The 25126-nt window shown below is 49.2% G+C and overlaps 1 protein-coding gene across 6 annotated transcripts in view; it reads right to left on the reverse strand.

Annotated features, from left to right (window-relative positions):
• Positions 1 to 25126, reverse strand: part of LOC146862832 (uncharacterized) — a 154569-nt gene that overhangs the window by 38905 nt on the left and 90538 nt on the right. For 2 of the 6 annotated variants that reach the window (XR_014978181.1, XR_014978182.1), the window contains one exon: positions 612 to 718. The exons of 2 other annotated variants lie outside the window; for them this stretch is intronic. The gene's annotated coding sequence lies outside the window, so the exon portion shown is untranslated. Of the gene's footprint in view, positions 1 to 611; positions 719 to 16199; positions 16977 to 17211; positions 17594 to 25126 lie in introns of those variants that run through there. 2 more of the 6 variants (XR_014978186.1, XR_014978184.1) reach the window with 2 other exon arrangements.

The following is a 25126-nucleotide window of genomic DNA, read 5'->3' on the forward strand; positions in this document are numbered from 1 at the left end:
ACCATTGATAAAATAACGCTTTGCCCAAAGGAACCCAAATATTGTTCCTTCTATTGTCTTTGATTTGACCTGTTATTATTTCAATCTTTCGCCCGGGGTGTACACTCTGATATATCACACCTGTGTGTATGATTGTTTGTGCTTTTGTCGTACAATAAATCACAAATCCTTTTTCTTAAGACTTAACATTTCTTTCTTTGCTTGTTTTCATAAATAGTTTTTTAGGAAGAACATGCTATATATTTACATACAAAGTGACAAGGGACAAAACTTATGAAAAACAAAACTTACATGACAACCCTTTATAAATACATGTAATGGAATAATCATAGGGACAATTTATGTGCAACAAAGAAATCACTACATCTCAATTACAGTTAAAGACTGGGTTTACAGACGTGCAACAGACATATGCAATTGCCTGTCTAGTGTCCTGTAGTGTGTTATCTTTGGGACCGTTACCACTTCAGTGCTCTTGTGTGTAGTGCAAAATGCTAACACTGGGCCCTGTTAAAGTTGGTGTTAGAGCATGAGTTAATGCCAGGAAAGGATCCTAGATTCCATCTCTCATGGTGCACTGCTTTTGTGCACGAAATACCCCAAATTATGGTCGCTCTTGCCCCTGTGTGTATGTACGCCAATACGTTTCGACCTTCAGGGGTGGGCCGGCGGTGTATTTCGAGGAAGGTCTTCTTCAGAGCTGTTGACTTTGTGAACCCTGTGTGGATGTTAAGAAAAAACAATTACTGTCTTGTGTGTGTCCTTGTCTGTTCCGAACTAGAATTGAGTGGGTGCGTTCCACTTTTTGTGCAGATTGTATCAGGGATGTACCATTATGCTGGCTGCTTTGTGAAAGTCTTGTTTGATGTGTATAGCCCGTTTCTTATTCCATGTTTCTTGTTTGGTCAGGGGTTTCCTGCGTGATGATCAGAACTAGAACAGGAGTGAAATGTATTCCAAAGAGTGCGGGAACACGAGGTCTACTGGTTCCATAGACACAATGGAGGAAGGGGGCCTACCTTGAGGTTTGTTAGGCTTGGACCATCTGTCAGGTATGGTCCGGAAACCTGCTGGGGAGCTAAGAGTATCTTGTCATTTCATGCGACAAAGTACCTAGGAGATAGTGTCTTGGTGCAACACAATATGCACTTTTTAAGTTAGTCCAGCATTGGAACGAAGTATTGGCCCCGTGCATTGGACTGTGCAGTGTGTAACTTGGGGATTACCGTGATATTTCAAGGGTGAAGGAGTCTTGTTCATGCTTTGACACTTAACCTTATGGTGGTTGTGGATGTTGACTTTGTGTATGGAGCATGCATGTGCTGGTGGAGGAGTCCCGTCTTGCTTTTGCGGCTGTGGGGTGTTCTAAGCCTGCCAATTGCTTGGCCGGTGTGTGGCATTGAGCAAGCCTTGTTACCAAATCTTGGCATGTTTCCTTGGGTAAAATCCCTTTGACGGCCTATGGCCGTCTCTTTGGGGGGTGTGTTCCCACAGGGATAGTTCTGTGGCTCCTGGACCGTTTGAATTGGATCTGCTGGCGTCTCTCTCTTCTATAAGTGGATTCTGCATGACAAGCGGAAGTCTAGGCGTGGGACAATCTTTGAGTGGCGGTTGCCTGGCTTTCCTGCTTGATGGATACTCTGCCTGACTTCCTGGAACGAACTTCCTGTCTCCAGTTTTTTGGGGGGTTATATCTTTATTGAGCCCTCAGAACATGTCTTCCCGGGTGTCGCGATCATGGAAATGAAACAATTTTTGGGTGTGTCGCGACATGAGAGATGGTTACAATTATTATTATTATTATTTTAAATTTGTAAGGCGCACAGCTACCCAAGGGTTTCCCGGCGCTGCCTGAAGGGGCCAAAGAAAAGGAAAAAAGGAGGTAGCTTATTGATTGAATAGCCACATTTTCAGTGACTTACGAAAGTGGACAAAAGTAGTCTCTTGCTTTAATTGCTTTAACAATTGCTACCCTTATGGCATGGGCAGGACTTATATCTGTATGAATTGAGTGTGGTCAATTTGTTTTATTGTCACCTGACTTAGCGTCGCTTTATGTGCTCCCGGCTTAAATACAACATGCCTAGATGATCATTGTGCTTTTGAACAGGAAACAATACTTTAGTTTTCAGTAACTGGTACAAACATGCTGTTAACACATTTTACATACATCATACTTCATTTTTCATTTGTGTAGGGTGTTAGTTCTATGGTTGTGTTACTGATCTTGGACATAGTGTACATCATGTGTGCCCCCGGCTTTTGTACAATATGTCTGGATGGTCATTTTGCATTTGAACAAAAAAAAGAATACTCTAATTATGGTTGTGTTGCTGATCTTACACATTGTGTATATCATATGTTCTACCCGCTATGTACAATATGCCTAGATGATCCTTATGCATTTGAGCCAGAAACAATATTTTAATTTTGGTCACTGGTACAAGCATGCGTTTGACACATTTATACATACATCATGCTTAGTTGTTTATTTGTGTATGGTGTTGCTTCTATGATTGTGTTGCTGATCTTGCCCATAGTGTGCAGCATGTGTTAACGCAGAATGTTCGTGTGTGGCTTCCATCTGATGGTTGACCTTATCATCTCCCTCTTTTTTAGGGAGTAGGTTTACGCCCTAAGTGAGGTAATGTGGTTGCTGTTTTATCGTGTATCTGAAATGTAGGTGCTTCAACTTGAGCTTGCATGCCATGTACTCTGAAGAATTTGTGTATGTTCTTATCTAGTAAGATCATATTGGCTTCCAGTTTGGAGAGAATTGAATCTGCCTGTTTACCCTTAACATGTTTTAACACTGTCCATTTCAGTTCTAATTTATGTTCTATATAACGACGTACCATCGGTGCACTCTGGACTTTTCACTAGATGCGTGACCTGTGTTGCGTGATCCTCTTCTTAATGGCCTGTGTCGGCCTTTCCAACGTGTGCCAGGTTGCAGGGGCATGTGGCACAATAAATCACGTTATCAGTGTTGCAATTGGTGAATTCATCGTGTTTGATTGTTATACCCCGGTAGGTGAATTGTTCGCCTTCTATCTTGCTTGCGCACGAAGAGCAATTTCAACATCTGTGGTGTCCTCTGATTGGGGGTAAGGCAAGCATTGTGCGTAATGATACACTTTCCATCTTTTGGTTAGTGTTTGCTCTTACCAAATTGAATCTTAGATTTTTATTCAGTTATAAAGGGGCCTCTCTCAGTTTTTCATGACCTTTCACCGTATTCACCGTAATAACAACTCCGACACATCCAATCTGTTGGATAACCTGGCAAGTTATGGCCTGAAACAACTTGTAGTAGAGTCTACACATATAGCCGGACACACATTGGACGGCATTTTTACTAATCATGAGCAGCTTCAAGTAGAGAGTGTTCAACCCACCCTGTGGTCTGACCACTCCACAATTCACTTTAGTATAAAGCTTCCGCTACTAACGAGAGGTCGTAGCCTCAGGTCTGATGTATCCAAATATCGATCCTGGAAAGCGATTAAGAAGAGAGAGTTGCTAACTACCTTGGAGATTGAGCCTCCCAAGATGACTTCTGACATCAACACCTCAGCCTCTAATTTTGAAGGATGGCTGAGATCAGCTGTTAACTTGCATGCTCCGGAAGTCACAAAATCCTGTCATAATAAACGGGTTAGCTCACCCTGGTACCAGCTGGAGCTGCAGCAAATAAAAACAATGTGCAGACGTAAGGAGCGAATCTGGAGGTCTGATTATAGTGTCGAGCATAAGAAAGGGTATAACAGTGTATTGGAAGACCATAAGGCAGCGATAAAACGGGCCAAATCTGACAATTTCACAACAAAGATTATGGAGGCAACTAGCTCCTCTAAGGAGCTATTCAAAACAGTAGCAGTGTTAGCTAAATGTCCGGGGGATGATGGGTCTCAGCCAGATCAAAGTTTTGTGGAACAACTGTCTTTGTTTTTCCAGAGTAAAGTTCGGATGGTATATAATACACTCATGACTACCGCAGGTGTTCAACAATGTAACACTGTGGTATCCCCGAATCACCGGGAAACCCCACGTAGGCTGTCCTGCTTTTCGACTCTGGAAGAGGACCAAGTGGCTAATCTGTTGCTTCAAACAAAGTCGGGTGCCCCATTGGATCCATGTCCGCCTTATATATTACATCCAATACCCCACAAGATTAGCTCTGTACTGACACCCCTTATGAATGCGGTTATTGCTTCTGGGGTTTTTCCCACGCCGTGGAAAAAAGCCTGTATCAGGCCCATCCTGAAGAAGCCCTCTCTAGATCCTTTGGACGTAAAACATTACCGTCCAATTTCTTGTCTTCAATTACCATCTAAGATCTTGGAAAAAGCAGTGAACTTACAACTAACGGATTACTTGGACAGGAATAATCTGTTGGACACCACACAGCATGGTTTTCGTTCATCTCACTCCACCTAATCAGCGTTAATTATGGCCACTGAACAGATTCGGAAGGTGATGGATGGGGGAGGCAGAGCCACACTCATCCTATTAGATCTGACCGCGGCCTTCGATACCGTAAATCATGCGGTGTTGGTGCAGCGGCTGAAGGATGCGGGTATTGCAGATGTGGCCCTGACCCTACTCACTTCCTTTCTAACATCTCGTGAGCAACTGATTCACTGGAATGGCCTACAATCTGGATTATTCCATCTTCCGTGTGGAGTCCCGCAGGGCTCAGTATTGTCTCCTACTCTTTTCAATCTGTATGTTAGACCTCTGGCACAGGTAATCAAAGAACATGGCTTAATGCTGGTGTCTTATGCCAACGACACTCAATTAGTGGTCTCCCTGTCCCAAAGTGTCGGGCTAACAGCCGAGAGGTTCCGTAAGTGTCTTACGGATGTAATGGCCTGGATGACCAGGAACGTCCTGAAGATAAATACGGAAAAGACTGAGGTTCTAGAGTTTGGCAAACTCCCCTCTATCTGTAGCCAAATCTGGTGGCCCCCAGAGGCAGGCTCCTGTCCAGTCCCTGTAACTAGGGCTAGGAACCTGGGAGTGGTGTTCGATAAAGATCTTAAATACGCCTCTCAAGTCAATCAAGTTACCTCAGCCTGCTTCTTTACATTGAAAATCTTGCAGAAGATTTTAACTTGTATTCCGCTGTCTCTCCGGAAAACTGTAGTCGGAGCTCTTGTTCTATCTAAAATTGATTATTGCATTGCTCTCTATCTCGGCATATGCAAGGGACAGATTAAAAAACTCCAATCTCTCCAGAATGCGGCAGCACATATACTCTATGATCTACCTAAACACCACCCGACCTCGGCAGCAATTAAAGAACTACACTGGCTACCAGTGTGTCAGAGAGTGAATTTTAAAGCCCTCTGCCTGGTGCACAAGGCAATCTATGGAGGTGGAGCCTTGGATATTCAATCTCTGTTTCCCGTGTACCAACCCTTACGTGCGCTTAGGTCTGCCAACACAGGGTTGGTTTGTGTCCCCATAATTAAAAGAGTTAGATGGGGAGGAGCTGGTTTCACTTATCAAGCTTCTACTTTGTGGAACTCCCTCCCGGAGACAGTCAAGCTAGAACCCAACAGGGCTCTTTTTAGGAAAAAGATAAAGACCTGGATTTTTCCAAGATCTTAAGATCCGTCGGTGTCTGTTTCAATTCCTCCAGCGCCAAGACGCCACGGCATAAGTGCGCATTATAAATGTTTCAGTCAGTCAGTATTCCAATTCTTACGGATGATTTTCTTTATGTTGTTCGTTGCGCTTGAGAACGTTGTGACACATACTAGAAGCTTGTTCTCTTTCTGTTCCTTGGGTACCAACAGTGTTTCTCTGGGCATGTACTCTCTGCTCTCTTAGTGCTCTCTTTAATAATTTCCTTGGATAGTTTCTCTGTTGTAGTTTAACCATAAAGTTATTTGCATTGCTGAAGTAGTCTTCTAGTTTGGTGCAATTCCGTCTGATTCTCAGGAATTGACTGTATGGCAATTTTTCACGTAAGTTCCTTTGGTGGAAACTTGAGTAGAGCAGAAAGGTGTTCCCGTCTGTGTTTTTGGTGTAAAGGGTGGTGTAGATGCACTTATCTTCATGTTTAACCACAATGTCTAAGACATTAATTTCCTCTTTGTTGGAATTTAAGGAAAACTGGATGTCACAACTTCTCTCATTCAACCAGCTAGTGAATTCTTGGAGTTTTTCTCGTGCTTGGCCCTCCATGACGCGGCATATGAGTGGTGTTTGATAACTTTAGCCACTCCCCTCTCCCTGGTGGCTGCCACGATCAGTGGGGGGATTCACTGAGGAAATACTAGCATTCCCGCTTGTTGCCATATTCCAAATGGTTTGAGCGAGCATTGCCGGGTATAAGCACTGTTATGACATTTTTGATTATGAGGCACACTGAACCGGTCATACGTGTCGGCCTTTTGGCCATGACCTTATGTTCGTGGCAGCATCAGGCTGCCTGATAATTGACACAATAATGTCTTCATAACTTCAGACGCTCCCCTCTCCCAGGTGGCTGTCATGATCAGTTGAAGGTTTTACTCAGGAAATATCAAGTTGCTGCCATATTTTAAATGGTCTGAGCGAGCTCTGCCAGAACCGAGTACTGGCTTCACTGTCATGACATTTCTGACGATGTGGTGCACTTCTGTGTTGTTGTCACATTGGACAACATACTCCATGGGAGATTTTGGAATAGACACATTACGGTTTATCATTTTAATGTAGCATTGTTAACTATATACATACTCTGTGTATTTATAACCACGTCTTATGGTCATACAATTTTTCACCACCTTTATGCTTTTAAATAGGAATTGGATACCGCCTTGCAATGCCGAGGTTCTAGGTGTCCGTTCTTTTGCCCGACGATTTGGTAGGTGCCTTTCTGCATCACCATGTGATTTGATGCTATAATATGTACTCTTTTTTTTGGAGCCATTTATACATGGGAGTGTGACCTTTATATATGCACAATTTTGTTTCTCTTTCTACGTAGTTTCCTGACCAGTACACTCTACCGTTGAGTGAACTTTCACTCCAACTATCGGTTGTATATATGTATACACTTTCTCCACCTTATACTAGAATAGTTCTAGTGGATATTGCACTTCACTTCTCTTCTTACTCACCTTGGTCCTGATGAAAGCCACTACATCCCCTAGGGGAGTGTTAGGCAGAAACATGTCAACCATTTCAATGCTTTGACAGATCGAATTCCCCTCTATCTCAGCTCCATGTTTTAATCCTGACCTGTTGAAGCCAGATTAAAGTTGATTAGCATACCATTGACTCAATTTTAATCACTTACACCTTTATTTCACTCCTGTCTCACTACACCCAGCTCATCTAGAGGTTTAGTATACCTCAGTATCTCCATCAAAACCTCCCTGAGCTCCTCCTTCTCACAGAGGGGGTTGTAGCCCGCGCTACGACTAGGTTTGTAGAGGAGATCACCGATAATGAAGCATGCCACCTATGGGTGGGTGAGGGGAATCGTCCTAAGAAAGGGACACTCCAGTACCTCAACAACATGCTTTTAGACCCAGGGGCCCATATTGTGTTTTTCAGTTATATGAATGGGAAATCGGCCTCTGCTGGACTTCAAATTTCCTCTGGTCTCCTTTGTGTATACTACACTGAAGAGGCTTACTGTGATCATAACCTGATTGTCATAAGTCAGTGACATCCCCCCCCCACACATGGTTAATGACACCAACTCTCTACATGCTCAATTGAAAAGTGAAAGGATAGGGAGAGTTGAGCCATTGAGAAGAGTAGACCTGTATCTCGGAAGCACCAGACTAAACAAGTGAAGCAGCTGAGTTATTGTAAATGCTAATTGTAATTGTAACTGTAATAGGATTTATAAAGCACTTACTACCCCTGATGAGACAGAGAAGCGCTTTATGGTGAGTAGCACGTTACTTATGAACCCAAGGTTAGTGGTTAACCTAGTGGTTATTGCTGGTTATTGTAATCAGTTGTGTACCCTCCAGAATACAATGCGTGCAGTTTGAGAAATTTTAATACCAATGGGTGGAACTATTAGTGGAGACTATGTAGTTTCAGGTGAATGGTTACTGAGATAGGTAGGCTGGCTTGCCCTGTTTTGTCACATTACCCAATCCAAGTGTATGTTTTGCGTGTTTGTGTACATGACTATTGCAGTACATGCATTGTAGTTTGTTGCAAAACTCAAGGACAGAGCTAGTGGCTCTGATATGCAAGGGGCAATCATTCGAGGCTTTTGGAGCTAGGTACAAGAAAGCTTGAGGGTCAGCTCTAGCTCTGCAGATGTGGGGATGTGAGCAAGCAGGAGGCTGGCCAAGTGTAGGTTTCTGGTTAGAGTGTGGAAGCTGAAGCGACTGTTCAGGTAAGTGGGTCTGACATTCTGTAGTGCCTCGCATGTCTGAATTAGTATGGCAAGAGTGCGTTTGTGTACTTGAAGCCAGTGTAGGTTTTTCAGATGGTTGGTGCTGTGTGTTTGGGGGGTGAGTTGGAGCTTGAGTCTGTCTGCTGCATTTTGGATGACCTGGAGACCTTTGGTGAGGATAGCAATGATGCCAGCATAGAGAGTGTTGCCATAGTCCAGTTTGCTGTTTATCAGGGCCTGTGTGACTGTTCTCCGGGTGTTGTGAGGGAGCCACTTGAAGATCTTTTTAAGGAGTTTGAAGGAAATCGGCCACTACGTTGACTTGGCTGGTCATCAAGAATTGTTTGTCCAATACTATGCCAAGGTTCCTGGCTTGATTGGCAGAGTTGGGTGCTTGTCTGTTTTTGGCTAGCTACCAGGCTGGATACCAAAGAGGTGTGTCCTTTTTGAAGAGTACCACCTCTGTCTTGTTGGAGGTGAAATTAAGACAATTGATCTTGATCCAGTTGGCAACTTCAGACATGAAGGTGGCAATGGTGGTCTGGGTGTTGGGATTGTCGTGAGAGAGGGAGAGGTTGAGTTAGGTGTTGTCTATGATGTTAATTCTGTGGGTTTGGATGTGGTAGGGCATTTTTAATTAATGAAAATTTGTGCAATTGATGTGTAGAAATAACATGTATGCCTAAAACAAGAAGCAACATTTTCTTTGTAACGTCTGTTTATTGAAAACAAAGCGAGAAGAAAAACAGAGGCCAAGTAAATAGAAGGCACATGTCTCAATAAGAAAAGCGGTGAGATAACAGCAGTGACCAAGCTATACATTGAAACATCAATAAAAAATCAACCAACCAGATACAGAGGTCGTACTGTGTAAAAAAATAGCAAACCCGCCCCTACAAAATATAGTAGACGGGGCAATATAAAGCGTGGTACCCTCCCAGGTCTCAAACAGTGTAGCAGTGGTCCCAGCTCCAAGGAGAAATATATGGGAGGAACTAGGGTACAAAAGCCAGTCCAGAATCTGATCATCCTATGGAGGAGTGCCACATTGCTACAGCTGGGCATACAGTAGAGACATGTTAGGCTTAGCCTTATCAACGATGAGACCTTCACATTATGGAGAGGAAATACCTTGCACTGTGAAAATCCATTTTTAAAATGAACAAGAACACACAACAAAGGAAAGAAAGAAAAAGGAATCTTAAGAGACGAAAACACATAAAAAAGAAAACAATCAGAGTGAACTTCCCTCCCGGGGGGGAGGGGGGAGGGAGTAGATGCCAGATGCGCTGTGGGGAGATCGGGCCCAAATTAGGGTCCGTAAGGGGTTTCGGGGGCAAAAAGACCTGCCTGCTATTTCAAGTGGGTCGTTCCTGGTATCCTGGTTTCCGACACCGAGAGAAAGGCTCTAAGGGATTTTCGAACAGCTGTAGGGCGCGCAGTTTGTGGGGTACCAGTCGGGAGTGCTCAGTCTTGGTGAGGTAGTGTATAAGTGGCTGCCAAATGTACTTGAATCGTGTCTTCATGTGGTTAATACGGGCTGTAAGAAACCAAGTGGCAATGTGGTGAGGGTGGGGCCTTTTCCAACGTTAGGCAATGGACTGTCTAGCTGCTCCCAGTAGATGGAGGATCAGAGACCATTCCGCGTTAGTCATGGCTTTCAACGTGCCGGGTTTAATGCCCAAAATCACCAATAACGGGGTAGAAGGAACCGGGAAACCCACCACTTCTTTAATGTGACTGAGGACCTCCTTCCAAAATAGCGTGAGTCCAGGGCAAGACCACCAAATGTGCAGAAAGTCCCCTCTATCGCTCTGCCACCTCCAGCAAAGCGAATGGGAGTTCGGGGACATCTGATGGAGGCGAGTGGGGTTATAGTACCATCGTGTCATAAGTTTGTATGCTGATTTGTGCTGTGGTGCACCCCTCAGAGGGGATGTCCTCATCCAGGTCTGAGGCCAACACGTCTGATAGCCATGGGGCTTGGGTTGTTGAGAGTGTTGTAAAACAGAATAAGTTTTAGAAATCAGACCCTTTGACCCCAGAAACCTACGAACCAAAGATTCAAAGGCGGTGAGTTGTTGAGTAGCCTCCTGGACATATGCCGGGGAGCTAAGCCAATGCCGCAACTGGTAATATTGCCTAGGCGCGACTTCCGAGAGGTGAAAGGTGTGTCTGCATTGTTCAAACGTACAGAGGGCGGTGTCCTGAAAAAAGTCCTGGATAACTCACCATCCCTCTACTGTCCATGCATCAAAAGCTTAAGGCTGTAAGGCAGGGTGAAACATAGGGTTACGCGTTAAAGGTGTGTTGGGGGAGGGAAACGTCGTGAGGCCCCGGGGTACTGCCAGTCTATCCCAGATCTCCAAGACCGTTCTCGTAGGGGTAGCTATGTAAGCGCTGTGGGGGCCAGCTCCACGCGGGAGCCAAGCTAGATCCCACAAGGGTCTACAGGATACCGCCCGGTCCAAGTGGAACCAATGCTTCTCACTTTCACAAACTATCCATTCTGGCCCAATAGTATTCCAACAGATTGGGACAGGCAAGACCACCCCAGTTTCTGGGAAGCATAAAGATCTTATCGGAGAAGCGGGCACGAGATTTGCCCCATATTGATTTGGTAAAGTCCCGTTGCAGGGCCAACATTTCCGCTTGTGGTATGGAGGTGGAAAGGGTTTGAATAGGATAGAGAATTTTAGGAAGAAGAGACATTTTAATGGTGTTGATTCGTCCTAACCATGCCAGGGGGAGGTCTTTCCATCTACGCATTTCCTCTCGTATGGATTTCCTATACCTGGGACAACTAGACGAAGTCCAAGACGAATGTGTAGGAGTCAGATCCAGGCCCAGGTACCAAATCAACACATCGGTCCACTGCGCCGGAATCGAGTCCCGCAATTCCTGGACTTCCGTGGCCGAAAGTGTAAGATTGAGGGCGTGGGATTTAGCAAGATTGATCCGATAGCCAGAGGCGGCTTCGAAAGACCCCAGGAGTGTCGCCACTGCAGGAAGGGAGGTCGGTGGGGGGGACAGGGATAAGAGGAGATCATCAGCAAAGAGAGATGTTTTATGCTCATAACCACCCATGGGAATACCTCGTATATCCTGATTGCGACGTATAGCAATAGCCAGGGGCTCCACCACAAGAGCAAATAGTAAGGGGGAGAGCGGGCACACCTGTCTAGTGCCGTGGTGTACAGGAATAGGGGCCGTAAGATGGCCATTAAAATGAATGCGAGTGGTGGGCTTCGCATGTGGAGCCATCAGTTTAGAGATTATCCCAGGTCCCAGACCAACTTTCTGGAGGACCGCCCTAAGAAAGTCCCAGTCCACGCGATCAAATGCCTTTTCTGCATTGAGGGACACCAGACAGGCAGGGATATTTCTGAATCGCGCTTGGGCTATCCAGTGGATATTGTCCGCACCCTGACGGTGACGAATAAACCCCACTTGATCGGGATTAACGAGACCCGGAAAATGAGGTTCCAAGCGATTCACCAGGATTTTTGTACATATCTTGGCGTCAGTGCTTAACAGGGCAATAGGGCGAAAGGAAGCGGGCAGGGTCAGATCCTTTCCTGGCTTAGGGATAAGCACTATTTCTGCCTCATTCATTGTGGGGGAGAGACCCGAGCTATCAGTGAAGCTATTAAAGGGATGAAGCATATGGTCCCGAAGTTGCGGGTAGAAGACCTGATAGAAAATAACCTGCAGGCCGTCAGGTCCCGGCGTTTTGCCTATCGGAAACTGTTTCATCGCTTTGTCTATTTTGTCATGAGTAATAGGATCATCAAGCAATTTCGTGAAATAGGGATCTATAGGGTCCCAAGGGCAGGAGTCGAGTAAAGCAATGACAGTATCGGGTGAACAAGGAGCACGTGCGTATAGATCCCCGTAAAAGGTCTCCAATTCAAGGCTTTTGTTGCCCAGGAACCATCCTGCCGCTTAAGCTTAGCAATGTGAGCTTGGGTAGTCTGAGCCCGAAGTCGTTGTGCTAGACACTCCCCAACTTTATCCCCTCCCGTATAGAATTTCTGTTTGAAAGTGACTAAAAGCCGCTCTGCCTTGTTGGTACGCTGTAAGCGCAGTTGGCCACGGAGTTCAGCAAGGAGCCGCTTGTTGCGGAAGGACGGAAGCATGTGGTCACTACGTTCTAAGGCTTTAATATCTCTAGAAAGGGTAGACTCAACCAGGCGTGCCTCCCTAGACCGGGCGATTGATATTGATGTGATGACCCCCCGAATAGTGGCTTTGAACGCGTCCCAGCGGACGTCTTCATAGGTATCAGAAAGGGAATTGTCGAGAAAGAAGGCCTCAATCTCCTTACGAATGTCTGCCATATCCACAGGGTCTCGAAGGGCCTGGGGGGGCAGTCTCCACTGAGGCAGGGGTTCTCTACTTGTATCAGGGGGTTGGAGTGCGAGCAGGACATGTACATGGTCCAATATAGATATATCGGAGATCCCTGCGCTACACAGCATGTGAACCAAGGGGAGCGAAAGAAAGAAATAATCTATACGAGAATTCGAGTGGTGCATGTGAGAAAAGAAGGAGTAATCCTGAGAGTCTGGGTGTAAGTGTCTCCAGGCGTCAACTAAACCGATGACATTGCGCAGGCATTATGATGCACTTGCGCAGTGCGGTCCCACTCAGGGTTCCAAACCATATTAAAGTCACCCCCAAGGACAATATGAGTAGAAAGTGATTGCAGGAGGACCCCAAGGCGCAGGCGAAGGAATGCATCTTGATTCTGGTTAGGTGCATATATATTAACAAAAGTTAAAGATCCCTGACCCCAAACCATGTTGACCTTGAGAAACCTCCCCTCATCGTCTGCCGCACACTTGGGGGTCACGGCTTGCAAGCCTGGCTTGAAAAAAATTTCCACCTGCCAGTTTTGGAAGGAGAGCAGGCCCAATATTGAATGGGGTATCATGGGTGGGACATAAGACTGGTGTCAGTGGAAAGCAAGTGGGTCTCCTGAAGGAAAATCACGTCAGAATCCTGCTGAAGCAAATATTGCCATACCAGGCGACTCTTATTAGGAGAGTTCAGCCCTTTCACATTGAGAGAGAGGAATTTAACAGGATTCGTCATAATACAAAAAGGGGAATGTGTCGCACCTCCTCCACTCAACAGTATCTTGAGCCCCCTAGGCTCCTCCCAATCACCACCCATCGCAGCGAAAGAGTGAGAAAGACAGCCCGATCTCCAATCTAGGAAGGGACATTCTAGCAGGTCCAGAAGCAACATTTTAAAAGGCAAATGGGAGCACTAGTTTTCCATAGCTTCACATCAAGTTAGAAATGCTTTAGGATGTAGGTCTATATTTCATTTTTTTACTGACATTAGGTAAACATTCTTGGTAATGTGAATAAGTGAAGAGTTTAATGATAATATATTTTGAAACTATGTAATTCAAAAAATGTGGAAATATACCAGTTTCAGCTTCATCTTTCTTACAAAACCCAAAATAAATATGGATAAACACTGATAAAGTTAGCAAAAAATAAATATGGATAAAAACTGACGGAAATATCAAAAAACATAAATACCATACAACCGGGAGCCCTACTCATAAACTTCAATAGTAATGTAGTTAAAATCTTTATTAAATGTTTCATTATGAATAAGATTTGTAAGGCAGAATATGTGACAAAGAGATGATTTCATTTGTGTAATGACAATACTAACCGTGAACTGTTTTGTCTTTTAGAAGAGAGGTGAGTGGGTACCAAACCACGATTTGTACAATGTTGTTAGTAATGTACATGTAACACTTAATATTTGTAAGTATTTGTTTCAAGACAGCATAGACAGTCGAAGATATCCATTCCCATGAAGACATCATGTCCTGATTGGGTGAAGAATTGGGTTGTTGCAACATTTGTTTTAGTTGTAGATATCAAAATGTTATTCTAGTGCGTGCCCCTAGTCTAGAGACAGACATCCTCTTCACACACATTCTAGATGCTCTAAGCTTCTAAGACCCAGACCCTCTACTCTCTGAAGCTTTATGCTTTGAGCAGAATCTATGCTATTTTTCTGAGACTCCACTGATTTTTGTGAACTTCTCTTCATGGGAAGTACTTATTGAATTGCTTAAAGCTTTATGCTTTCTCCTCTCGATTTCAAACTCTTTATAGGTTTTAGAGGCCAGATGTGCGACTCATTTTAGCGTGTGCAAATGGGTTCTTAGACCCGTTTGCGCACGCTAAATTGCATGGGCCCATGTGCAAACATTATTTTGCGACTCGCAAATAAATTGTGACTCGTAAAGTACTGTTTTGCGACTCGCTATTAGAAAGGGGCGTTCCCTGGGGACCTATTCCCCTTTGCAAATGCATGCTTATCATTTTTTAAGGGCAGGCAGTGGTCCATGGGACCACTGCCTGCCCTTAAAAAATGAAACAAAATCGTTTTATTCAATTCAATTAATATTCATGAGCCTCGCAATTTACGACCCCATTGGGAATCACAAACAGTGTTAAACACACTGTTGTACATTCCAAATTGCGACTTGCAATTTGCGACTTGCAATTGAGCGCAAATTGCGACTCGCAATTTGGAATGGTCGTACATCTGGCCCTAGATACTTTTTCTCATCTAAACATTTAGAATAGAGAATCTACTTACATGGAAAGCACTTTTGCAGTTGTTCTGTACTGTATTACTGATGAATTGATTACTTATTGATAACTAAAAATAAATATTTACTAAAAAGATTAATAAAACCGTTTAAACTTATGCCAAAATGCCATCATTGACTCTCAATTATTTATGTTTAACTGTGATCTGTAATTTCAATGTTGATTTGCAACTTCTGACTAACGGCCAGGTGCACAACCACAAGATTTAGTGACTCGCAATTTGCACAAAATTGCGACTCGCAAATTGTGAGTCGCTAAATTCAATGTACCAACACAACCGTTCCACAAATAGCAACTCGCAAATGACTCGCAATGCAAAATTGTGATGATGCAAATGACGACATGCTAAACGCTTGCAGATTGCATACGCGATCGAAAGCATGCATTTTGCATGCACAATTAGTGTATGCAGCTGAAAGCAGAAGGACCCCAAACCAGGAAGTGGTGTTCCTGTTGAATCCAAAACAAAATTACAAGCACATGGCAAGGTGCAGCAGCTCAGTACCACACTGATAGCCCAAGAGAGAACAGCACAGCAAGGTGGCCAGCTAGACAAGTGAGAAAGAAGGGAAAAAGAGGCTGCGCAAAATGAAGTTTTCAGAAAAAGAAATTGACATCATCATCGAAGAGTGCTGCAACAACCATGAGCAGCTTTTTGGTTGGAGTTCTCATACTGTGCCTGAATCCGACAAAAGAAAAATATGCCCTTGGTGTGGCTGACCGGTCAATCGACGACATCAAGAAGTGGTGGTATGACCTCCGTTCCAGGGCAAAGGAGAGGGTGGATGCATGGCTGCATGATGCACAACAAGCAGGAGGTGGCCCATCTAGCCTCCTGGAAGCCTCCGCAGCAGAGGCAATGGTGGAAGCCACACTTGAGCCCGAGGCACTGGTGGGTATTGGAAGCCTGGACACATCTCAACCTCCACCACCCCCAGGTAAGGGAGAAATAAATGCCATATTATGTCACTCACCCCCCCCCGGCCCCCCGGCCCAAGTGCATGTACATGCTCTGGCTACACAATAAAAAATGTAATGTTGATGCATCATGGGAAATTTAGTATTTGACACAAACGTTGCTTTTGAAGACTGACATGAGTTGTGAATACAGTACCACCACAGAGATAGTGACTCAAAACATGTCCTTTATTTTTCCTTTTGCAACATAGATACACCTTTGGGAGGAGAGACAAGGGGAATATGACACAGATTTTGAGTAGGGCCAGATCGATGAAGGGCTGGATGATCCAGGTTGCTCAGTGTCATTGGGGAGTGCTCCAGCGCTTGACACAACAGCCCCACAGCAGCAAGCAACATCACGTCGCACTCTGGGCACAAGGGACAGGGTACACCATCCAAACCAGCGATCATGAAGACTGTTTCAAATTTTGTAAGCACGCTCCCACCCACACCAGAGCAGTCAATCAGTCTCCTTTTGCTGGCCTTGAGGATTCCATGTTAAAGGTTCAGCACCCGCAACAGAAACAGATCAGGATGATCAATATGAAGTTGAGCAGGGGAAATGCTAACATAAACCCAACAATTGGCTGACAATCAGGCACGTATGGAGGGCAAATTTGATGCGATGACTGGAGCTATTGTGCAGCTGTGCACAGATCTGAAAGAGGACAGAGTACAGAACAGGAGGATGGAGCGTAGCAGGTCACACGAAATGCACTCCATGACAAGCACAATTGGTTGTCTGGCAACGGCCACAATTCAGCACAGTAAGCGCACCCTGGCCCTGCAGGTCGAAATGGGCCACTACAGTGGCGATGTAGGAAGGGACCTGCAACAAATCACTGCTGCTGTTGAGGCTATCCAAACAAACATGCTTTCTACCGGAGGATGCACAGACACTGCTGACAGTTAAGTGGCCAGCGGCAGCAGTGTTTCCACTGCAGATGCACCAACCCAGTGGGGAAGCAGCAGTCTGCATTCTATGCCCCCTGGTGCCAGATCCACACCTGCTGGACAAAGGGGAAAAAAATAATTTTTGTTTCTGTTACGTTCAGTTCCCTTTTTTGTGTTGTGAAGTAACCACTTCACATTTATAATTTGCGTTGTTAAAGTTGTGTGAGATGGACAAGTTGTTCCATACTCTGAATCAATTTGCCCGTCAAATAAAGGGAAATTGCAATACACAGATTGAATTTTTCTTGTGTAGTTAATTGTGCATATATGTGAATGCTAATGACGTACCTTGAAAAGTAATGTCTGGCTATGTGGTCCCTGCGCCTTCTCCCCTCTGCTGCTGAGATTCCTTTGCTTGGCTGGTGGGCTGGTGTTCCAGGCTCTTCATCCCCCGAGTCTGTATCTGACAACTCCAGGGGCAAACCACACCTTCATGCAATGTTGTGGAGTATGGCACAGCTTGTCACAATTTTGCAGACTGTCTCAGGCATATACTGCAAGGCCCTGCCACTCTTGTGTAGGCACCTGAATCTTGATTTTAGTATGCCAAATGTGCGCTCGATGACTGACCTGGTGCGTCCATGTGCCCTGTTGTATCGCCTTTCATGTGTGTTGGAGGAAGACAGTTACGTTGTGAGGATCCAGGTACACAGGGCATACGCACAGTCACCTGCGAGGAGAAGTGAGAAGTTGAGACTACATGCAGAGAGACATTTATGTGCAGATACATCTTACTGTGGGCTCGGGGATTCATTACCTAGTACGTATCCTTCATCAAGTCACCTGTTTCTAATTTATGGTATATGCCACTGTGTCTGAAGATGTACGAGTCATGTGCTTCCTGGAAATTTGGCTACAATATCTGTGATAATGTGTTTTGCATCACAGACAACTTGGATGTTGAGTGAATGTGTGCTTTTCCTATTACAGAATATGTATTCTATGGGTGATGGTGGACATATGGGCACATAGGTCCCATATATGCACCCTATGACCTGTGTGAACATTGCTATTCTATAAAATTGCATTTTGGCATTTTCAAGTTCCTCATCGTTCCTTGGCAGATAGATGTTTTGATGGATGTTGTGAGACCGGCCTCGTGGCGTGGGCCCTCCCGACCAGCAAGTTACACTACAACCACGCCGAACCTCGTGGACACGGCCTTCCGGCTCCCGTGGGCCAACATCCCGAGGGCCGACCAGATCCCCAACCCGCATGCCCGGCCGAGGGAGAGAGGAACCCCCCAAGCCAGACCGAGAGGCGCCGACCCTGTCACACCTCTGGTCTCTTCCCCGAGGGAGGTTTCGATCGACCACCAGGCCCCCGGTGAGCGGGCGCCTCGCCTGCTGGGCGTCTGGAGTCCCTCCCGGACCCACCTGAACAGATCAAAGGGCCGAGCGACAGGAAACCCCATCACACCGCCCCCCCAGGCACCAGACCCCTCTCCGCGAGGACTCCGGACTTCAAAGAGGAGGGGGAGTATCACAAGGGGTGCTGACGGGACGGGGCAGAGAAGACCTGGACTGACGAGAGCCTGCTGACTTGGTCGCGGCTCGATCGCTCCCCGAACAGAAGAACGCTACCCGAACTCTGAACCATCTGAGCCCTGCTGACGCTGTCGCGGCTCCCCGAACTCTGAACTTTCTGAGCCCTGCTGACGCTGTCGCGGCTCCCCGAACTCTGAACCATCTGAGCCCTGCTGACGCCGTCGCGGCTCCCCGAACTCTGAACCATCTGAGCCCTGCTGATGCCGTCGCGGCTCTCTGAACTACGACCCTCCGGTGCCTGCTGAGTGAATCGCGGCCTGCTCCTCCAAGAGAATCGGCAGAGATTGCCGAGAGAAGCAACATCCCCTCAGCTCGAGGATTGAGAGCTGGGCGCCGGATACCTCGCAGAGACACTGATTCAAAGACTGTCCCGCTACCCCTTTTCCCCTCTTCATGAGATCGCTGCCGCTTGTGGCATTAATTCTGCACCTGCCTGCCGGATCATAAAGATCCCTGACAACTACCGATAAAAGCATATTATCTTACAACGAATTACTGTGTGGTGTCCCTCTATCCGAAGAAGAGAGTAAGCGCAGCGTGTGCGATCCTAGGTACGAGACCCTTCCAGGAAGGGCCTCCCCGCTCTTGCTCGGCTTAACTCTGGGTAAGGTGGGACTCCGGGTGGTCGGGAACGCATTCCGCAGCCCCCCCGGGGAACGCCTTCCAACATTTGGTGGCAGGCGACAGGATCCGAGCCAACACCTAGAGATCGTGCAGTAGACGGCTTACGCACTACCAAGAAGAATGGAAGGAGAAACTTCCCTAGGTGCCGCAGGCACCAACCCGAGCACGGCATTCCAAAAGGACCAGTTAGAATCTTATACGCACTGAGAACTGAAACAATTTTGCAAAGACTTTGGAATCGCTACCACCGGACTAAGCACGAAAGAGGACTTCCAGGGGGCATTAAAAACCTGGGTCGAGGCGGAAACTCCCCGGACACAAACAGAAGGAGAGCCTCCCAACGAACCACGAAGCGCCCCGGGGAGGAACGGTGCCCCCGAGGGGGGCCTATCCCCAGAGGAACTAGCGGACCGAGAAAGAGGTCGCAACCACGAACTAGTACTAGCAAAATTAAAAATCGAAGGAGAGCTAAAACTGGCAGAAAAAAAACTGGCGGTGGAACAGTTACGCCTACAAGGAGAACTAGAGGAAAAGAAACGACAGAGAGAACACGAAGAGAAAAAACTCCAACTAGAGCACGAACGTAGCCTAAAAGAACTCGAGCTCAAGGCTAAGAAGGCGGAGGCCCGACCCTCGGAAACCCAACCCATCTCCTCCACCGTGGAACCAAAGGTCCACATCCCCAAAGATGTGGTGAAAGAATACTATAAGAACGACGATATTCAGCAATGGTTCAAGGCCTACGAAGTCGCCATGACCTCCCACCGAGTCCCGCAGAAAGACTGGGGGGCCGGGCTGTGGGGCCGGTTCCTGAGCGAGGGGAGGGATACCCTGCTGGACCTGCCCTCCACGGTGATGAACTCCTACAGTCACATGAAAGAGGCCCTAGTAGCCAGATATGGGCTCACCCCTGAAATGTACCGGCAACGGTTTAGAGACTGCAAAAAGATACCCGGTACCACCTGGGTGGAGTACGTGAACTTTTACAGCCGGGCCTTGGACGGATGGATCAAGGGCAGCAAGGTCTCCACCTTTGAGGAGCTGTTCGACCTAATCGCATGAGAACACTTGGCCGCTAATTGCTTCGTAGAGCTGCGCCAGCACCTCCTGGACAGCAAACTCACAGACCCTCGAAAAATGGCCGTCGAGGCTGACCGGTGGGTGAACACCCGGGCCTCCCGGGGCCCCGTGGGAGACTACGGTCGCCACAGTCAGGGACCCCCCCGCCAGAGGGGCGGAGGGAATCAAGGCCGGCAAAGGGAGCTCCCGGGGGGATCCCCGCTCAGCCCTCCCAGAGGACAATCTCCACCCTTTCCAGCTCCACCTCCGGCCAGCACCGGGCCACCAGGGAGGCCGGGGCCCCGAGTGAGGATCACCTGTTTTCGCTGCCAACAGACCGGACACTATGCCAGCGACCCTCAATGTCCCCTGTACCAGCGGACCACCACAACAACCCCGCCGGCTCGTCAGATGGCCTCCGTAGCCCTGGGGGAAGAGATGGAAGACTCCGAAGAATGGGAACCAGCCGCCATGGCCTTGGTCTCCCTAGGGGACCGGGAGATGGTCCCCGGAACGTCCCTGCCCGCCAACACGAAGAAGTACCAACAGCAGGTAACGGTCAACGGTCACCGCATCGAGGGCCTCCGGGACACGGGGGCGAGTGTCACGGCGGTTCATTGTCACCTGATCTCCGAAGATCAGATCCTGCCTGGCGCCTTTTGCCCCGTCATATCATCAGACAATTCCGAGAGCCTCTGCCGGATGGCCCTAGTCCCCTTCGAATGGGTGGGAGTCACCGGCAAGTTAAAGGTGGCGGTCCGAACCTCCCAGCCCGTGGACTGCCTCCTGGGCAACGACCTTGAGAACTCCCCGTGGGGACAAGTGGAACGAAGAGCCCACCTCGAGATGATGGGCCTACCCGAGTGGGTATGCGCCACCACGCGCTCAATGACTCTCAGGGCACCTTCATCCGAGGGGGGAGAGGCCATGCCGCTAGACACCGCCACCATCCCCGAGATCCAGAATACACCACCAGAGGCCAACGACCCCCTTCTGGACGAACCGACCACTCCCGACGAAGGGTCAGTGCCTTCCGACCCCGAAACCCTGACCAAACTCGAGGACTTGCCAGAACTGGCCCAGTGGCCCTGCGAATGGGGCCCCTCCCGTGAAGAGTTCTGCCAAGAACAATCCACCTGCCCGTCCCTCATTGGACCCCGACAACAGGCCGAGGCCCAAGCAGCAGGCGACCGGACTGGCACCCACTGGGTATACTGGGAGAACGGCCTCCTGTACAGCGAACAGAAGTCGGCCGAGTTGGGATCGGCCCGGGTACTAGTGGTACCCCAACGCTTCCGAAGTCTCCTCCTGGGCCTGGCCCATGATGTACCCCTGGCCGGACACTTAGGCCAAGATAAGACCTACCAACGACTCGTCACCCACTTCTATTGGCCCAAGATGCGAGCAAATGTGGAGGCCCACTGCAAGTCCTGCCCCACGTGCCAGGCCAGCGGAAAGAGTGGGGGCAAGCGCAAGGTTCCGCTACAGCCCTTCCCCGTCGTCAGTACCCCTTTTGAGCGGGTAGGAATCGACATTGTGGGACCGCTGGACCCCAAGACCGCCCAGGGCCACCGGTTCATCCTCGTCCTGGTGGATCATGCCACCCGTTACCCCGAAGCCATCCCTCTCCGCACCGTGACGGCCCCCGTGGTAGGCCGGGCCTTGATGGGGATCTTCTCCCGCATGGGGTTCCCCCGCGAAGTCGTGAGTGACCGGGGCACAAACTTTATCTCCCGATATATGAAGTCCCTCTGGCAGCAGTGCGGAGTATCTTACAAATTCACCACTCCGTACCACCCCCAAGGAAACGGCCTAGTCGAGCGCTTTAACAAAACACTGAAAGGAATGATCATGGGCCTCGAGGAACCCCTACGCCGGAAGTGGGACGTCCTCCTCCCATGTCTCCTGTTCGCCTACCGGGAGGTTCCCCAAAAATCCCTGGGATTCAGCCCATTCGAACTACTATATGGACACCCCGTCCGAGGACCCCTGAGCCTGGTCATGGAGGGGTGGGAAATAACCCCCCGGGGGACCCCTCCGGATGTGTTCCGATACATCTTGGCGCTCCGCAACCAGACCTGAAAATTCAGAGAACTCGCAGAAGCGAACCTCGAGGCTAGTCAGGAAGAAATGAAGCGCTGGTATGACCAGAATGCTACGCTGGTCGAGTTTCAGCCGTGCCAACAAGTCTGGGTCATGGCCCCGGTGAGACCCTGCGCTCTCCAAGATAAATGGACTGGGCCCTTCAAGGTGGTCGAGCGGAAGAGCCAGGTCACCTATCTCGTCGATGTGCAGTCCCCGCGGAACCCCCTCCGGGTTCTCCACGTGAACCGCCTCAAACCTCACTTTGTACGGACCGAATTGAGTTTACTCCTGGCCACCGATGATGGGGCCGAAGAAGACACCGAGCCCCTTCCAGACCCCCTGGGGGCGAAAGAGACCGATGGGTCCGTGGAGGGAGTGAGACTGTCAACCGCCCTCACAGCCCAACAGTCCGACGACTGCCGCCAGCTACTAGGGCAGTTCGCGGACCTCTTCTCCTTGACCCCTGGGGTCACCAGCTGGTGTGTCCACGACGTGAACACCGGCGACAGCCCACCAGTGAGACATCGGGCCTACCGGGTCCCTGATCGGGTCCGAACCTGCATCCAGACCGAGGTGGCGAAGATGCTAGACCTCGGGGTGATTGAACCCTCAGACAGCCCCTTGGCCAGCCCGGTAGTCCTGGTCCCGAAAGCGACTACCCCGGGTGTTGCCCCCGAGCTGAGGTTTTGCGTGGACTACCGAGGACTCAATGCGGTCACCCGAGCGGACGCTCACCCTATCCCCCGTGCCGACGAGCTCATTGACCGCCTTCGGCCCGCTCGCTACCTCAGCACCTTCGACCTGACTAGTGGATACTGGCAGATTGCCCTCACCGAGGGAGCCAAGGAGCGCTCCGCCTTCTCCACCCCGGATGGACACTACCGCTTTAGGGTGATGCCGTTTGGAATGAAGAATGCCCCGGCCACCTTCCAGCGGCTGGTGAACAGGGTCCTGTCCGGACTGGAGGGGTTCAGCGCAGCATACCTCGACGACATAGCGGTCTTCAGCTCCCAATGGACCGAGCACCTCCAGCACCTCCGTCAAGTCCTGCTGGCTCTGCGCCGGGCCGGCCTCACCATCAAAGCCAGCAAATGTCAGATTGGGCACGGCTCCGTAACCTATCTGGGGCACCAGGTGGGAAGTGGGCAGGTCGCCCCCCTCCAGCCGAAGATCGATGCCATCTTGTCCTGGGAACCCCCCACAACCCAAACGGAAGTCCGGGCCTTCCTGGGCCTCACCGGCTACTACCGAAGGTTTATTAAGAACTATGGCAGCATCGCAGGCCCCCTCACAGAACTAACCTCCAAAAAACACCCCAAGAAAGTACACTGGACTCCCTCCTGCCAGAAGGCGTTCGACACCCTAAAGGCCGCCATGTGCGCGGCTCCAGTGCTCAAAGCACCCGACTACGCCCAGGAGTTTGTGGTCCAGACGGACGCCTCGGAACACGGCATCGGGGCAGTCCTCTCCCAGTTCGATGACAAAGGCATAGATCGGCCCATAGCCTTCATCAGCCGAAGGTTGCTGCCCCGGGAACAGCGGTGGAGCACAATTGAAAGAGAGACCTTCGCAGTAGTCTGGGCCCTCAAAAAGCTACGGCCCTACCTGTTCGGAACACACTTCTGAGTACAAACAGATCATCGACCCCTGCGGTGGTTGCTGCAGATGCGAGGGGAAAACCCCAAGCTGCTACGCTGGTCCATCTCCCTCCAAGGGATGGATTTCACTGTGGAACATCGCTCCGGGACGGACCACGCCAACGCGGACGGCCTGTCCCGATTCTTCCGCTTCAGCGAGGAGAACCTCCAAGTGGATGGGTAGTTCTCCCCGCCTTTCAGCTGGGGGGGGCACGTGTGAGACCGCCTCGTGGCGTGGGCCCTCCCGACCAGCAAGTTACACTACAACCACGCCGAACCTCGTGGACACGGCCTTCCGGGTCCCGAGGGCCGACCAGATCCCCAACCCGCATGCCCGGCCGAGGGAGAGAGGAACCCCCCAAGCCAGACCGAGAGGCGCCGACCCTGTCACACCTCTGGTCTCTTCCCCGAGGGAGGTTTCGATCGACCACCAGGCCCCCGGTGAGCGGGCGCCTCGCCTGCTGGGCGTCTGGAGTCCCTCCCGGACCCACCTGAACAGATCAAAGGGCCGAGCGACAGGAAACCCCATCACACCGCCCCCCCAGGCACCAGACCCCTCTCCGCGAGGACTCCGGACTTCAAAGAGGAGGGGGAGTATAACAAGGGGTGCTGACGGGACGGGGGCAGAGAAGACCTGGACTGACGAGAGCCTGCTGACTTGGTCGCGGCTCGATCGCTGCCCGAACAGAAGAACGCTACCTGAACTCTGAACCATCTGAGCCCTGCTGACGCTGTCGCGGCTCCCCGAACTCTGAACTATCTGAGCCCTGCTGACGCTGTCGCGGCTCCCCGAACTCTGAACCATCTGAGCCCTGCTGACGCCGTCGCGGCTCCCCGAACTCTGAACCATCTGAGCCCTGCTCACGCCATCGCGGCTCCCTGAACTACGACCCTCCGGTGCCTGCTGAGTGACTCGCGGCCCGCTCCTCCAAGAGAATCGGCAGAGATTGCCGAGAGAAGCAACATCCCCTCAGCTCGAGGATTGAGAGCTGGGCGCCGGATACCTCGCAGAGACACTGATTCAAAGACTGTCCCGCTACCCCTTTTCCCCTCTTCACGAGATCGCTGCCGCTTGTGGCATTAATTCTGCACCTGCCTGCCGGATCATAAAGATCCCTGACAACTACCGATAAAAGCATATTATCTTACAACGAATTACTGTGTGGTGTCCCTCTATCCGAAGAAGAGAGTAAGCGCAGCGTGTGCGATCCTAGGTACGAGACCCTTCCAGGAAGGGCCTCCCCGCTCTTG

Source organism: Triturus cristatus, chromosome 2_2 (assembly GCF_964204655.1).
Source record: "Triturus cristatus chromosome 2_2, aTriCri1.1, whole genome shotgun sequence".
In the NCBI taxonomy this organism is placed as follows: domain Eukaryota; kingdom Metazoa; phylum Chordata; class Amphibia; order Caudata; family Salamandridae; genus Triturus; species Triturus cristatus.